This window comes from Amphiura filiformis, chromosome 2 (genome assembly GCF_039555335.1).
Source record: "Amphiura filiformis chromosome 2, Afil_fr2py, whole genome shotgun sequence".
NCBI classification, from domain to species: domain Eukaryota; kingdom Metazoa; phylum Echinodermata; class Ophiuroidea; order Amphilepidida; family Amphiuridae; genus Amphiura; species Amphiura filiformis.
The window spans coordinates 14,841,845-14,858,858 of NC_092629.1; positions in this window are offsets into that span (position 1 = coordinate 14,841,845).

Sequence of the window (17,014 nt, forward strand, 5' to 3'; positions counted from 1 at the left end):
TTTCGGTTGACTATAGACAAGAATTGTATCAAATCTACCATATCTGCTTTGTTCAATTATTATTATAGTTTCTGTATTGCTTCTGTAAATATTATGATACGAGCATTTCAAGATAATGATACATGGCATTCTCTAAACATGAAAAGCATCAGCTTCTTTGAAAAGGTAAAAGTAAATTAATAAAAATTCCCTTTAAAAGGGAAGGCCAGCGTCAATGCAGAAGAGGTCTTGTAAATAGTTTGGGTCACCGTGAAAGGCATTTTTAGGATCACGCTTACATCCATGTTACATGACAGTTCACCAAACCATCAATGGTGAGAACATGCACACTGAAACAGCAAAACACATTAACTCCTATAACTCCTGTCAACTCTTTAATTCATTACTCCAAATTGTTCTGTATTTTTGTCTTTACTGCTTTTTACCCATGCTTATTATAAAAATCAAGAAATACACTGCAGTTGTTAGTTAATTCGCTATGTTAACTCCACTTACATGCACATTTTATTTTAAAATAATTTTATATTATTTCGCAATGTATAGTTTACTATAAAGTAGATAGTGGCAAGCACATGATAAAGGACTGATCATTCACTACAATCTTCACTTTTAAACTGTATTTTTTGAATGTGTTGATTGTTAGTCCGAAACTCCTGCAAAGCTATGGACATGGCATCTTACCTACTCCATTCTGTAGTCTGCATTGTGTGTTTTCTCAGTCTTCAATCATTTTGTTGAATGTAATTTTATGAATCAAATAAAAAAGATAGAAATTGGCCTCACTTTAGTTATGTGTCATTTTACAGTATTTATCATTTATAAAGTAAGACAATAATTTATTTATTTTCTATAAGTGCATGTCAAAATATGGGATATATTGTTCAATATTATAGCTAGCCCTAAAAACTTAATTTTCAATCGGATTTTTCCCGTTGAAAAGACAAAACTGATGTTAAAGATAGCAATAATATCATCAATAACATTTTGAGTCAATTTTATCCATAAAACGATACAGGATAGGATAGATAATTACTTTGACTTCAATGTGGTCCATATAATGAAGAATTTGATTCCACAACATTATTAGATCTGTTATCAACATATCAATTATGCACTCACAGGCAACCAAACATCATGCTATGCTCAGTATAGTCCACTGATATGACCTCGTGATCATTCCCCCGCTTTGACCATGTCATTTTTTTGATATGCTGATTGCTGAACAAGTTTATGTTTATATGTGTAGGCCTAACCTATGATAACTTTTTAAGTCATAATTAATTCAAACATAACTTTGGCAATACTCAATCGTTTTCGTTCGTTGAAACGGCAAAACATACTTTCTTTTCCTTGCGAATCGAATTAGCAGACATCAAAAACATTTCCACCACGAGAAGTAAAAAAAATAATTCATACCAATAGAAGAAGGCTATAATCTTAGCTAATCTTTAGTGTACACAAACCCCATCATATGAAGATGTAATAAAAATTCCCTTTAAAAGGGAAAGCCAGCCTCAATGTAGAAGAGGTCTTGTAATTAGTTTTGGTCAATGTGAAAGGCATTTTTAGGATCACGCTTACATCTACATGACAGTCCACCAAACCATCAACGATGAGAACATGCATACTGAAACAGCAGAAAACATTAATTCCTAATCTCATGTCAACTCTTTTAATTCATTACATGTACTCCAAATTGTTCTGGTCTGTTTGTTTTGTTGTTGTTGTTGTTGTTGTTGTCGTTGGTTTTTTTTGTCTTTTCAGCTTTTTACCCACGATATCTCAATTTCCAATTTTGTAATACCAGAACTTACGAACTCAATATCTTCGCTTAGGAATGTCCGATTTCACTGCTTTCGATATATACACTGCCGGTTTGAGTTAACTTACATGTACATTTTATTTTAAAATAACTTAATTAATTCGCAATGTATAGTTTAAGCCTACTATATTATAATAGATAGTGGCCAGCACATTTATAAAGGACTGGTTACTCACTACAATCTTCACTCTTAAACTGTGTTTTTCTGAATGTGCTGATCATGTTGATTGCTAGTCGGAAACTCCTGCGAAGCTATGGACATGGCATCTTACATACTCCATTCTATAACAGTCTGCCTAGTGCCTTGTGTGTTTTCTCTTCAATCATTTTGTTGAATGTAATTTTATGAATCAAATAGTTATGTGTCATTTTATTTATAATAAAGAAGTTATTAAATTAATAAAGTAAGACAATTTATTTATCTATAAGTGCATGTCAAATGGGGTACATTGTTCAATACTATATGCATAAATTATGCCCATATTATAGCTAGGCCCTAAAAACTTTATTTTGCATCGGATTTTTCCCGTTGAAAAGACAAAACTGATGTTTATGATAGCAACCATTTCATCAATAACATTTTGAGTCATTTTTATCCATAAAACGACACAGGATATGATAGATAACTACTTTCACATCAATATGGTCCATATGATCACAGATTGTTGAGAATCTGTGATATGATCCGGGGATATGATGAAGATTTTGATTCTATAGATCTGTTATCAACATGATATCACGCTGTTCAGTGGTCAAGGAGTAAGGACCCCCGGTCAAGGACACTGATATGAAATAAGAGGTGATGTAAGCTGTTCTTCTGCTGACCAGCTGATGCTATATATATTAACTATTATTGTTACATTTAGGCCTTTAAACTTTTAAAGTCATAATTAATTAGTTCAAACATAACTTTGGTAATACTCACTCGTTTTCGTTCGTTGAAACGGCAAAACATACTTACTTTTCCTAACAAATCGAATTAAAATATTTAAAAAAAAATTTAACCACAAAAAGTAAAAAAAAAAACATCATTCCAATACCACTAAAATATAATCTCTTGAGTAAACTGACCCCAAACCTGAAACAGGTACCAGCCCCGAATGGGCTGGCGAAAAGGGGAAAAGTTGTTCCAACAGCAGTGTCTCTTATGTCACATATACAGGCCTATATCAAAAATGATTGACATGGTACATGAGTTTCCAGTGCAGCCGTTTCCAATAAGCTTCCAGTGTAGACTGTCCCACAGTCTCGGTTCGGTCCGGCCTGGATAATGGACCGATACATAATTACATAATAGCCTATCAAAATATGCCATAGTCCTTCACCCCCCCACCCACCCCGATTCTAAATACACAGCGACCAAAACCACTTCCCAGCGCCCAAAACCAATTCCTCTTTCTACAAAATTGATGCCACTACACTAATTACACCTCCTACATTGAACGCTAAAATTCAGTGACCGCTCCCCACGCCGTATTGGGTTGATTTTTAATGCTATGTAATCTACATTACCAGTCGTTCTCCACGGACCCGAGGGAGGGTCTACTTCCAGTGATGATCATGGTGTTAATGGACATCACCAAATTTAATATGTGACTGTCACATTAAAATGCAATATTGTTGTTTCATGTCACAAACAGTCATGTGGTCATTTCAAGAGGACCATGTGTTGCATTGTGGAAGAAATAGGCTGCAATAGGCCTAACCATTAAAACTGCTGCAGTGGCGTAGCGTCATAGAGCCACGGGGGCAATCGATTGCAAAATATAGAAAATCCTATCAGACCCGGTTCCCCCATATGGTCAGTTCCCCCATCCCCGCAAATATGATGACCCACGCTACGCCACTGAAACTGATTGAATCATTTTGATAAATAAAATTACTGTTTCTTTGAGTTTCTTTCTTTCTGGACATGCCGCCGGAAACCAACATCTCGGAGATGAAATTATCATAAATTAGATTAATGATCACACTTTTGTCCGAAAATTAACGGCAGCTTTTTATCTATTTGTACTAATTAGTTTATATGTGTATGCCAAACAACTATTGCGTTTCAACTCCGTGTCATCCACATGGTCAACAATGATGAAGCATTTCAGGAAACAGACACTTCCGGGATCTCGCGAATTGGGCGCATTGCATTAAACTAGAGCGGTTACCGCACCATAGCTGAACCATGGGGCTTCGTCAGCATATTGCGTTCATAACCATCAATTGGATCATTTTGAAAACTTGACCTTTGACCCCTTTATGACCCCTTAATGACCATTTTAAACATGTTTAGAATGTCATAAGGATCATTGCATTTAAATTTCAGCTCAATTGGAGCATTTGGTAAACTTGACCTTTGACCCCTTTATGACCCCTTAATGACCTTAAATGAACATTCAAATATTTTAAATATGTTTAGAATGTCATAAGGATCTTTGCTTTTAAATTTCAGCTCAATTGGAGCATTTTCGATTAAAATGACCTTTTTTGACCCCTGTGACCCCTCTCACGTCGTGAAATATTTTGATTATATTCTTTACTCCTTCCTCTTTCATTTGACACCACTTGGGGGTTACACCTTCGTGGCATTTCAAGATATGTCCATTTCAGACCAAATGGTTAGTCAGTTAGTAAGCTAGTAAGTAACATACACTAATATATTGGTTGATACCATTCCATGGTTCAGCAAAAATCATAATTAAAAAGTAAATTACAAAATAAAATAAGTAAATAAAATTATAACTAAAACATAAATACAAAAAAAAAAAAAAAAAATAATAATAATTAAAAAAAAAAAAACAGTAAATCCATAGGCTACATATAAAATGTTTTGGTTCATACCCAGCAAACACAAAAAATGTTCTTAAAACGTTTATTCAAAACGATTTAATAACGTTTAAATGTCGGATTACATAAAGGTGATTTTACATGATTTTTAACAAAGTGCGGGGGGGGGGGGGTCTTTAGCAGCCAAAGCCCCCCCACCTGGACACGACACTGGGTTGAAATTCTTTTAGGGGATGGTTTTGAGGGGATACTACACCCCTTGCCAGTTTGGTGTCTATTTTTGCATTTTTCTCAAAAAATATAGCGCATTTGATACAAGTAAGATATGTATATTATAGGGGCAAGGACTACAACTACTGCACTGAAAATTCAGCAACTCAAGACAAGTAGTTATTGATTTATTGATCAAATACTGGTTTTCCTTCATTTTTGACTGTAACCCCACAACTGTTGTTTTTGCTGAAATAAGATTTCCAGTGCAGTAGTTGTAGCCCTTGCCCCTATAATATACATATCTTACTTGGCACCAATGCGCTATAAAGTATAATTTTTGAGAAAAATGCAAAAATAGGCACAAAATTGGGCAGGGGTATAGTACCCCCTTAAGGGACCTTGAAATTGTCTTTGGGGGTTGAATTAGCAAATCAATTTCATTTGGGGTCAACCCCTAAACCCCCACAAGACACTGATAAAGGATAAGAACATTCAAAAACATTTCAGAAAATTTGCTGCAAAACGTTCTATACCATGCATATAATATAATTGCATATTTTTCAAAAATGTTTGCAACAACGAACTTTAACATTTTGGCAACATTTGCGTGTTTTTCACACAGGCCAAAAACATTAAAAAAAAACATTTTCAGAATCTTGATTAAACTAGACAGTTGAAAAGGTTTTAATCTAAATCAAATAACGTGTAGCCAATAACGTTTTAAAAACATGTTTGTGTGTGCTGGGTAGGGTGGCCTGCATACCGTAAACGTTCGCCTAATATAATGGCGCTGCTGCCTTGACATAACTGGAATTTTAGGCACAATTTAAAAGTTCCCTTCCGTAAAAATTCCACCAGCAAATATGGGCACGTACGCTTAATTCTTGTTGGGATTTTCAGAGAAGGGAGCTCTCTATTTGTACATGAAATTTACCCCAAGGCAAAGGAGCCCATGTGCGCCATTAGGCGAACGTTTACGGTATGTCGTTTATTTTAGGCCAACATTTTGAAAACTCTCTCCACGTGGGTGTCGGCAGCAGAAGACAAGTTTTTCATTAAAAATATTTAAAAAAAACCCCAAAAACAACAAAAAAACCCCTAAAAAAACCCAGATTAGTACATTTTCGTGAGCGTGTTTGGAATCAGTTCCAAACATGCATTAAATGAGTACAAACAAGCCTACACACCATGTATAGGGGGCCTATTAGTTCAGTGGTTCTTGAGATAGCGAACATTTTGAGAAAATAATATCAAAACTTTATAAAAATTATGTTGAATCCAATGTCTAGCACGCAGGTCAAAGTGATTGTTGTTACCGGAAATATTTCAGTTTCCTGATGCTTACACGCGACTGGTAATTGCACTGATTAATCAGCTCGTAATTAACGGCACCTTTAACTATCATATCAGAAACATCGGAAATCACGTAGGGCGTATTGATCAACATTTGTGATGCGATCAAGCAAAATCAGTCGGAACTCGGAAATATTAACTTTTCAGTTTCTTATAGGATAGTTAAAAACATTTACAAAGCTTCATTTTGTAGAAAACCTCATTGAAATTTAACAACCAGTTCCAAAGATATGAGCAATTAAAGAGTTTCCAAAACAACAGGAAACAAAAGAAAATAATTTCTTTGTTTGGCTATATCTCAAAATCAATATTTCCGAGTTCCGACTGATTTTGCTTGATCGCATCACATTATTTTGCACATGCGTGACACAAATCCATAGCTTGACTTGTATACCAGTAAGACCAGAAAAAAGACCCTCTCACCTAAATTGAAATGCTTCCATCGCTGGTCGCAAGTTAACATGTTGGGGTCCTTCAAAATGCAAACAGGACGAAGTCAGATTTTTTGAAAAATAAACTGGAACCAAAACAAGGAAGAATAAACTTAAAAACAAAAAATAAGAAGACAACTGAAAATGCTGAAATGAAAACAAAATATTCAGTGAAATATTGTATTCAAAAGCTTTCAAATCCAAGTGGTCCTGTATTAACGACCTCACAATAACCGTGTAAAAAGTATTTAATACACGCAGTGGAGGCGAATACATTAAACGTTTGTGCCAGTTTTCGCACAAAAAAAAATTAAATTTCATACCTTTTGTCCAAAATGAAGGTAAGTTTGGGTATTTTATGGGCCAGTGCACACGAAGCGCCGAAAATTGTACAATTTACCCTATTTTGCCTCAAACACGGTGCCTCGCGCTAAAAAGGAATATGCGCAGAGCAATTATTACTTTATTTTTTAAATTATATTGCTTTTTATGGATCGGATTTGTGTCAAATGACTACGTCAATGATGAGGACGACAAATGATGACCAGCCATGATCTTGAGATGAACTTCATCCAGCCATGCACCAGCCGGCCAGGGCGCAATTTCATGGTGTTCATCGATCTTTAAATATCATCCTCATAATCTTAAGCCGATTTTCTTAAGTGCATTTTTCTTTTTCTGAATGCAGATATGGTTATAAATTATTCTCTATTCATCTTCGTAAAGTGCCCTTGAATAGTTTTAATAAAATTATGTGGACTTACAAGTGGATCAATAGTTGTATTATGATTTAATATAAGGCATTCTCAAAACGTAATCTTGACTTACGAGTGTCTGGATCCAGATTGTCCAGACATAATAACATATCATTACATTATTCGTAACATCTTCAATATCTACTTCAAGATTTTTAAGAGGTCATACTCGATCATTGGTGATGTGTAACAAAATCCCTCTTAATACATTCTTGGTTAAGAAAAGGGTTATTTTGTTAAGTTATAAATTCGAGAGATTCAAGTTGCAAAGTTTTTTTTAACAAGGAGTTACAGATCTTTGAAATGCCGAAAGCAATGGAAACGCATGAAGGGTGTATTTATTAAAGAACAGGTTATAATATTCAAATTGCATTAACAAATAATTGGTTTACAATCCACTTATATGTAAAAGGTGGATTTATTTTATGGCCCGATGTATTTTGATCTTGTCATGGAAGAAAGAGAAAAGATATCTCTTTATGATATCTCTTTATTCCATGATCTTGTTAAGGTTTTCTACGTTTGAAAGAAATTATAAAGAATCTTATTTATAATCTTCATTAACAGATTAAACATGTGACAGTAGCACGACCTTTGATTAGCTTGATCAAATTTATAAAAAGAAACAAGAAAGATAATTTGATCACTTTAAGTATTACTGTATGCCTATTGTATATGAATCATGTTGTACAAAAATTGGATAATCGAGATAAAAATATTTCAATCGCTGAGTTAAATCATCGAGATAAAAATTATCTCGATGGTTAAATATTCGAGGAGATTGGTGTTCAATATACACGCTTTGTTGGGTTGCAATTTAGTACAGCTTGCAACATTTTATCAGCTATCTTCAGTAGATACGGTAGCATGTTAATGTTACAGCTATACATGTAGGCTATCTAGGGTAGATAGCACGTTTTTAAAACGTTTTAAATAAGTTATAGGGCCTATTTTGGGTTTTGGTTTAGGTAAAAACGTTGTAATAACATTATGTCGGGTTATACAATGGTCATGAAATCGTTTTAAAACGTTTTGTATGAAAACACACTGCAACAATATTTTTAAAATGGTTTCGAAATGGCATTGTAAACTATTTTCGCAAACATTTTTGGCCAAATATTTTGTCAATACTATGTTAACATTATGTTAAAATATTTGCACCCATCAGTAAACACAAAAATGTTCTTAAAATGTTTTTTTTTTACAAAATGTTTTAATAACATTTAAATGTCGGGTTATATAAAGGTCGTGAAAACATTTTAAAAACGTTATTGTAAATATTTTGGGCAAACATTTTTTGCAAAATATTTGTTCAACCCCAAAATAACATTCTGTTTAGAATGATTTGTACCAAGTTTTTAAAAAATGTTTTTGGAATGTTATTAAAACGTTTTTATATCCTTTATATAACCCGACATTTAAATGTTTTCTGTAAAATATTTGTGTTTGCTGTGCAGTAAATTACCAACAAATGTTATTTAATGTTATGAAAACGTTTTATATCATTAATGAACCCTTTATATATAACCCGACATTTAAACGTTTTCTGACAACCTTTTATAACCTTTGGCGAATGATGTCGAAAACGTTTTGTGTTTTCTGGGTTAATGTTATAGCTATCTTCAGTAGATAGCAGGTATTAATGTTATAACCCTTATAATTTATGATTATTAATAACAGAATTGTCATTGTTCCATAATATAATAGCCCATACAAATTTGCAGTTTTAATCGCCATTGTTATTATAATGTCAAATGATAAAGTTGATATTCTAATTGTTGTACAATATTAATAATCAAATACATCAACTAATCAGTGACAATAACATGATGATTGACACATGTCAATCAATATTTGAGAACAAACAACTTGGCCTAGAATTTGCAACCTTTCGTTTTGTGGTAGTTTTTATTTTTTTTCACGCCTTTTGTCGCAATAGTGAGAATTTGCAGTTTCAGAGCCGGGCAGTCCGGCTGCCAAACCTAATTTTTCCATAGAAGCTTGTTTTAATTTGGTGGCAATAGTTTTGTGTTTGATGGATTTTGCTTCTCAAAACCACCAACTTCAAAAATGAGTTTATGGAACTGAGCATTTTGAGAAATGGAGGGTCAAAGTTCACGAGAAAGAATAATTCAAAACCATGAAAACGGTCCAGAAAAAGTATACTTTTACCCAGATACCTATGTGTGACATACCCTTCTGGAGTTATAAGCAAAAAAGTCGAAGGTCACGATTTGACCTCCACAGGGGTCAAAATCTGAAAAATGCTCCGATCTTCACCAAAATTGTTTAAACATTGTTCAGCATAGACAGTCACTGATGCGGAAAAATCATAGTTTGTATTGTGATGTTTCCTTACATGTGTAACCATGGTAACATAGCAAAATGCCATGTCTATAATTATATGATTCAATTTATGGTGGACATTGACCTTTGTCACCCTGTTACCATGGTAACGAAACATCCTAGCTATAGCAAACTATTCTTTATTAAATTGGTTATAGAAGACGAACAATTTGAAACTGTATATTTTCATAGAAAATCGGAGTATAGTCAAATGGTTCACTTTGACTTTTCTGCTTACAACTCAAGAGCAAAATAAAAAATTAATAAGAACAAAATATGAAAACAAGGATGTACTTGTATCAACTTTCGCTGTACGTTATTTTGATGGTTAGTCGACACTCTTGATATTTTTAAATATCTTAAAAGATACGGAGTTGAAACTTAACAGGCAATTACAAAAAAGGATGAATAAATAATATCTGCAAAAATGGCAGTGTTTTGTCGTACAACTGCAAAATGCGGTTATTTTATATACTGTAACATTTTTATGGGAACTTGTATAGCCTAATGTTTTATTGTTACAACAGAAAAAAAACCATGTTATACTTCTATGCACTCACATTATTATTATACACAGCATGCTTACCATGCTAATGAAAAATCGTGATAGGCTATACGCTGATGCTATCTACTGAAGATAGCATATCGTGCTTATCATGCTTATTACATTTGCTTGTCTGTATCGTGTAGGCCTATATTGCTTTCTTTTGTTGTAAGCGCAGTCTGATGAAGAGCTACATGTGAAGGGGCGTGAACTGCAACAAAGGGTACGTAGGCTACACCATGGAAGAGGGCCGGCTACACGGTAATCCATGTATTCCAGCCGTTCAAGGTACCTATGAATAATTAAGCAGGTGACGTATTTACCAACTCTAAGGACGTAGTGTTTCGTCTGTTTCGACGAATACAACTATGTTTGAATGTCAATTCTAATGAATATTACTACTACTATCATTCAATCGCTGTTAATTATTAAACAAAAGAATCATTTTATTATTATCATTATCATTATCATTATCATTATCATTATTATTATTATTATATTATTATTATATTATTATTATTATTATTTTTATTTTTATTTTTATTATTATTACTTTTATCATTATTATTATTTACATCATTATTATTATGAAAAGGCATACATATCTTCTACCAGGGCGGCGTGGGGGTTTTGTCAATGAACTCAATGATACCTAATCAGTTTATTAATCTAATCAAGTAGGCCTAATCAATCAATATCTACGATATCCATGAATCAATTAAATAATAACCAATTCCATAATAATTATTCATGATGATTCTGATGATGGGTTGGATGATTCTGATGGTGGGTTGGATGATTCTGATGGTCATGATGACTCTGATGATAATGATGATGCGAATTATGACTCGTGTGATAGGCCCTATAGGGATGCTGGTGCTGATAGATGATGCTGATGATGATGATGATGATAATGTTGATCATCGGATGCTGCCGATCAAGCTGCTGCTGATGATGATGCTGATGATGCTAATGATGTTGCTGAGGATGATGATGCTGCTGACGTTGCTGATGATGATGATGCTGCTGACGATGCTGATGCTTATGATGATGCTGATGATGATGTTGACGATGTTGATGCTGCTGATAATGATGCTGCTGATAATGCTGCTGCTGATGATGCTGCTGCTGACAATGATGATGCTGCGGATGATGTTGATGCTGCTGCTGATAATGATGCTGATACTGATGATGCTGCATGCTGATGATAATGCTGATGACGATGCTGCTGCTAATGATGTTGCTGAGGATGATGATGCTGCTGACGTTGCTGATGATGATGATGCTGCTGACGATGCTGATGCTTATGATGATGCTGATGATGATGTTGACGATGTTGATGCTGCTGATAATGATGCTGCTGATAATGCTGCTGCTGATGATGCTGCTGCTGACAATGATGATGCTGCGGATGATGTTGATGCTGCTGCTGATAATGATGCTGATACTGATGATGCTGCATGCTGATGATAATGCTGATGACGATGCTGCTGCTGATGATGATGCTGATGATGATGTTGATGATGCGACTGATAATGATGCTGATGACGACGCTGCTGCTGATGATGCTGCTGCTGACAATGCTGCTGCTGATGATGATGTTGATGCTGCTGATGCTGATGCTGCTGCTGATGCTGACGATGCAGATGCTGATGATGCTGCTGCTGTTGTTACTGATGATGTTGATGATGTTGATGATGCTGATGATGATGCTGCTGATGCTGCTGCTGACGATGCTGCTGCTGATGATGATACTGATGATGTTGATGATGATATTGATGGTGCTGGTGATGTTGACGATGATGATGCTGCTGCTGATGATGATGTTGCTGCTTATGATGATGCTGCTGCTGTTGATGATGATGGTGATCTTGACGATGATGATGATGCTGCTGATGATGCTGATGCTGCTGCTGCTGATGATGCTGCTGCTGTTGATGATGCTGCTGATTATGATACTGATGATGCTGCTGCTGATGATCCTGCTGATGCTGATGATGGTGATAATACTGCTGCTGATCATGCATGTCATCATCATGCTCCGGTCATCATGCATCATCATCATCATGCAAGTCATCATCCGAGGCATCATTGTCATCATCAGTCATCATCAGCAGCATCATCAACATCATCATCATCATCATCATCATCATCATCAGCAGCAGCACCATCGTCAGCAGCAGCATCATCAGCGTCATCAGTATCAGCATCATCATCAGCAGCAACATCAGCAGCAGCATCGTTAGCAGCAGCATCATCAGTATCAGCATCAGCAGCATCATCAGCATAGTCAACAGCAGCATCATCATTATCAGTATCATCAGCAGCATCATCAGCAGTAGCATCTTCAGCAGCAGCATCCGCAGCAGCATCAGCATCGCCAGTAGCATCAACAGCATCATCATCAGTCGCATCATCGACATCATCATCAACAACATCATCAGCAGCAGCAACATCAGCATCTGCATCGTCAGCAGCATCATCAGCAGCATTATCAGCAGCAGCGTCAGCATCGTCAGCAGCATCGTCAGTCGCATCATCAACATCATCATCAGCATCTGCATCAACACCCAGCAAACATTATACAATCGGCCCGATACTGGCTCTATAAAAGCTGCTATAATGGACCAAGAATGGCAGCCTGTATTGGTCCGGTACGGTCGTGCACACGGGCATTCGACTGGCCCAATAGATATTGCCAGCACTGGGCCAAAATGGGTTGAAATTGGCCCAGTACAGGTCCAATTTATTCAATACTGTACTGGGCCAATATAATATTGTAAACGGTAATGGTCCAATGTTGGTCCTTTTATTTATTTATTTTTGGTCCACGTCTAGCGGTGAAGTGTTCTATTCTTCTTTTACCCGGTTCAGGCATTATTGGTCAGTTTCACCTGTTCAACCAGATATTTCCTTTGAAAAGGAAACTTACTTGCACTCAGCATAATTGAATTGGTATTACCTGATGTGCAAAGTATTAAAGTTCGATAACAAACTAAGCTTACAAAACTGAGCCATTGATAAATGAAATATATATTCTATGGTGTCATCAGAAAACAATTATGCCTTGCTCACGTAGATTCTTTACAAGGCAGTAAATGAATTATTCGGAACAAGCGTAAACTCGCTGCCTTTTCTTTATAATAATAATAACATGTGACCCTTCAAAATGAAGATGATAATGATCAAATATTGTATTTTGATAGTAAAAAATGTCAGGGTTTCAAAACCACGCCCACATTAATGCAACATTGGGCCAATACAGGGCCGGTACTCGGGGCCTACAAGCCAAGTTTCTGCCGCAACTGGGCCAGTATGTACATGCCGGCTCGATGCCATATTCAGGTAGTCTTCAATTGGCCCAATAATGGACCAAGTACGGCACAGCTTATCCTGATAAGAAAACGGCGGCCAAACATTAACCAGTATCGGATTTGTACTGGCGTTATACCGTCAGCCGTGTCCGGTATTGCCAGAAGTAGACCGGTTTAAGCCATTACTGGGCCAATATTACAATGTTTGCTGGGCAGCATCATCATCAGCATCAACATCAGCAGCATCAGCATCGTCAGCAGCTAGCATCATGAGCAGCAGCATCAGTATCAGCATCATCAGCAGCAGCATCATCATCAGCAGCAGCATCATCAGCATCTGCATCGTCAGCAGCATCAGCAGCATCACCAGCAGCATCAAAATCAGCAGCAGCAGCGTCATCATCATCAGCAACGTCAGCAGCATCATCAGCAACATCATCAGCATCATCATCAGCAGCAGCAGCATCAACATCATCAGTATCAGCAGCAGCATCATCAGCATCGTCAGCAGCATCATCAACATCATCATCTGCATCAACAGCATCATCATCAGCATCAACATCAGCAGCATCAGCATCGTCAGCAGTAGTATCATGAGCAGCATCATCAGTATCAGCATCATCAGCAGCAGCATCAGCAGCAGCATCATCATCAGCATCGTCAGCAGCAGCATCATCAGCATCTGCATCGTCAGCAGCAGCATCACCAGCAGCATCAAAATCAGCAGCAGCAGCGTCATCATCATCAGCAACGTCAGCAGCATCATCAGCAGCAGCATCAGCATCATCATCAGCAGCAGCAGCATCATCATCATAACCAGCATCAATATCATCATCAACATCATCAGTATCAGCAGCAGCATCATCAGCATCGTCAGCAGCATCATCATCAGTCGCATCAGCAACATCGTCAGCAACATCATCAGCATCATTAGTAGCAGCATCGTCAACATCTGCATCGTCAGCAGCATCATCAGCATCATCAGCATCATCATCAGCAGCAGCATCGGTAGCAGCATCGTCATCATCATCAGCAGCAGCATCATCAGCATCAGCAGTTTCATCATCACCAGCAGCAGCATCAGCATCGCCAGTAGCATCAGCATCATCATCAACATCATCAGCATCAGCATCATCATCAGCATCTGCTTATTATTATATGGAATTGGTTATTATTTAATTGATTCATGGATATCGTAGATATTGATTGATTACTTGATTAGATTAATAAACTGATTAGGTTAATTAACTGATTGAGTTCAGTGACAAAACCCCCGCCCCCCATGTGGGATGCTGGCTGCCCTGATAGAAGATATTTATGCCTTTTATAATAATAATGATGTAAATAGGCCTAATAATAATGATAAATAATAATAATAATAATAATAATAATAATAATAAAACTAATAATAATAATAATAATGAATGATAAGAGCAGTACGGTAGTAATAATAAATAATAAATTGAATATTATCTTTGGATTGACATTTAAACATAGTTGTATTCGTCAAAACAGACGAAACACTACGTCCCCAGAGTTGGTAAATACGTCATCTGCTTAATTATTCATAGGTACCTTGAACGGCTGGAATACATGGATTACCCGGCTACACGATGACTTGCTTACAAAAGGAGCCTGATTTGAAGATTATTTTATGGCTTTCATCAAGTCACGTTGAGAAGTACAATTACTGTATTTGTACATGTAGCATCAATTATTACATGAAGAAGTAGGCAACAGCTGACCTTAATGACCTTGTTGGACACCACCAATCAACGAGTAGGAAAATGAATACAAAAGGATCAATTATCTATCTCCAACGTGAGCAGACGACATTAATCAAAAACAGCTATGTTCATGGCGTGATTGAGAAATAGTGATCTGTTTTATGGACATTTCAAAACTACAAATATTATATGCAATTTTGGCGCCAGACAGGCCCGTAACCAGGGGGAGGGGAGCTGGGCGGACGCCAAAGGCTCCCCCCCAAGAAAGTTCCCTTTTTTGACCCCAAAATAGGGTTTTTAATGCCTTTTTGGTCAAAAGGTTCAAATTTTGAGGCTTTTTCAAAATCGGCACCCTACTATAGTTTTTGGGAAAAAGGTCCACTCTTTCAAAATCAGACCCCCAATAAATCTTGGTTACGGGCTTGGCGCCATAAGTCATAATTTGGGACATACGATAGACCTACGGTAGGACCAAATACACGCTATTGCTATATAGCCTATGCAGGGGGGAATTATGTACAAAGCAATAAATTTTTTACAGGGCAATGCGACATACACGAACAGAAACTCGCAAGTGTCGGCTAATTAAGCAAAATTGCGTGTTTTGAACGCCAGAATGGAGTATAGCAAACGGAGGCTACTGTAAACATCAACAAACGAGCCTCGTTTTAGAGTCCCGTTTATACACACGTATAGAAACCCAAAACGGCTTACCTCGATAAGGTCTATTATTATTAAGCATGTTCAGGGGCCCAAGTCTCGTTTTCGAGCCCCGTTTTCCAAGCTCTGTTTTCTATACACCCCATGTTGAATATTCCTTTTGAAGGAAAAGGAAACGAGGAACACGTAAAAAAAAGAGGGGAAAAAAAAGATGAACATTAAACAGAAAAGAAAAGAAAGCTGGAGCAAGCAGATGGTTTTACAGATGGTCCAAATAAAGTTCATTTTTTGATAGAATCGAATTGATTGACTGTATGTCTATTGATTTGTTCTTTTCATTATCAATACCAGGTGTATTGATGGACTAATAATAATAATTGACACAAGACACTTAGGGCGAATTTCTCGACGGGTGGCTTAGCAATTGGCTTGTCTAGCCTCAAGGCTTAAGAGGTCGTAAGACCAGGCTTAACTGAAAACGTATTTCCCGAAGCACGGCTACCATAGCCTCGAGGCTTCGTTAGCCCGTGGGCCAGGCTTGTAGGATTAGCCCCAGGCTTCAGTAAAATGTGCATTTCTCGAAATCAGTCTTCTGTAGCCGTAGTCTACGCAAGCCTGTTAGACCAGGCTTACAGCGGCTTTTCTTGGCCCTGCCTCAGAGCAGGTCATGATCGTAAGCCTTGGTCTATTTCAATTTACAAATTATTTAAATTGTAACGCAAAGTTTATCTTTCATATTTTTGACGGTCTTTCAATTAACATGAGTAAGCAGTCGCGTCTAGGGGGGGCAGGGGAGCTCTCCCCCATGAAAAAAGGTAAATTAGGCCTACTACTGAGAGTTATTAATTAACCTCATTATTTGGTCATTTTAACCTTAAAAACTCAATTTTAAGGTTAAATAAATTGCATTTATCCCACTTTTGTACCATTGGCCTATATGTCACCAGCTGTAATACCTTAAATATGGCATTTGTACCATAATTTTTTTTCAATCCCACCTCCCCCCATGTCAAAAAGAAATCTACGCCAATGTTCCGGGGACACATTCCAAGCAGATCCCATAACTCCTCA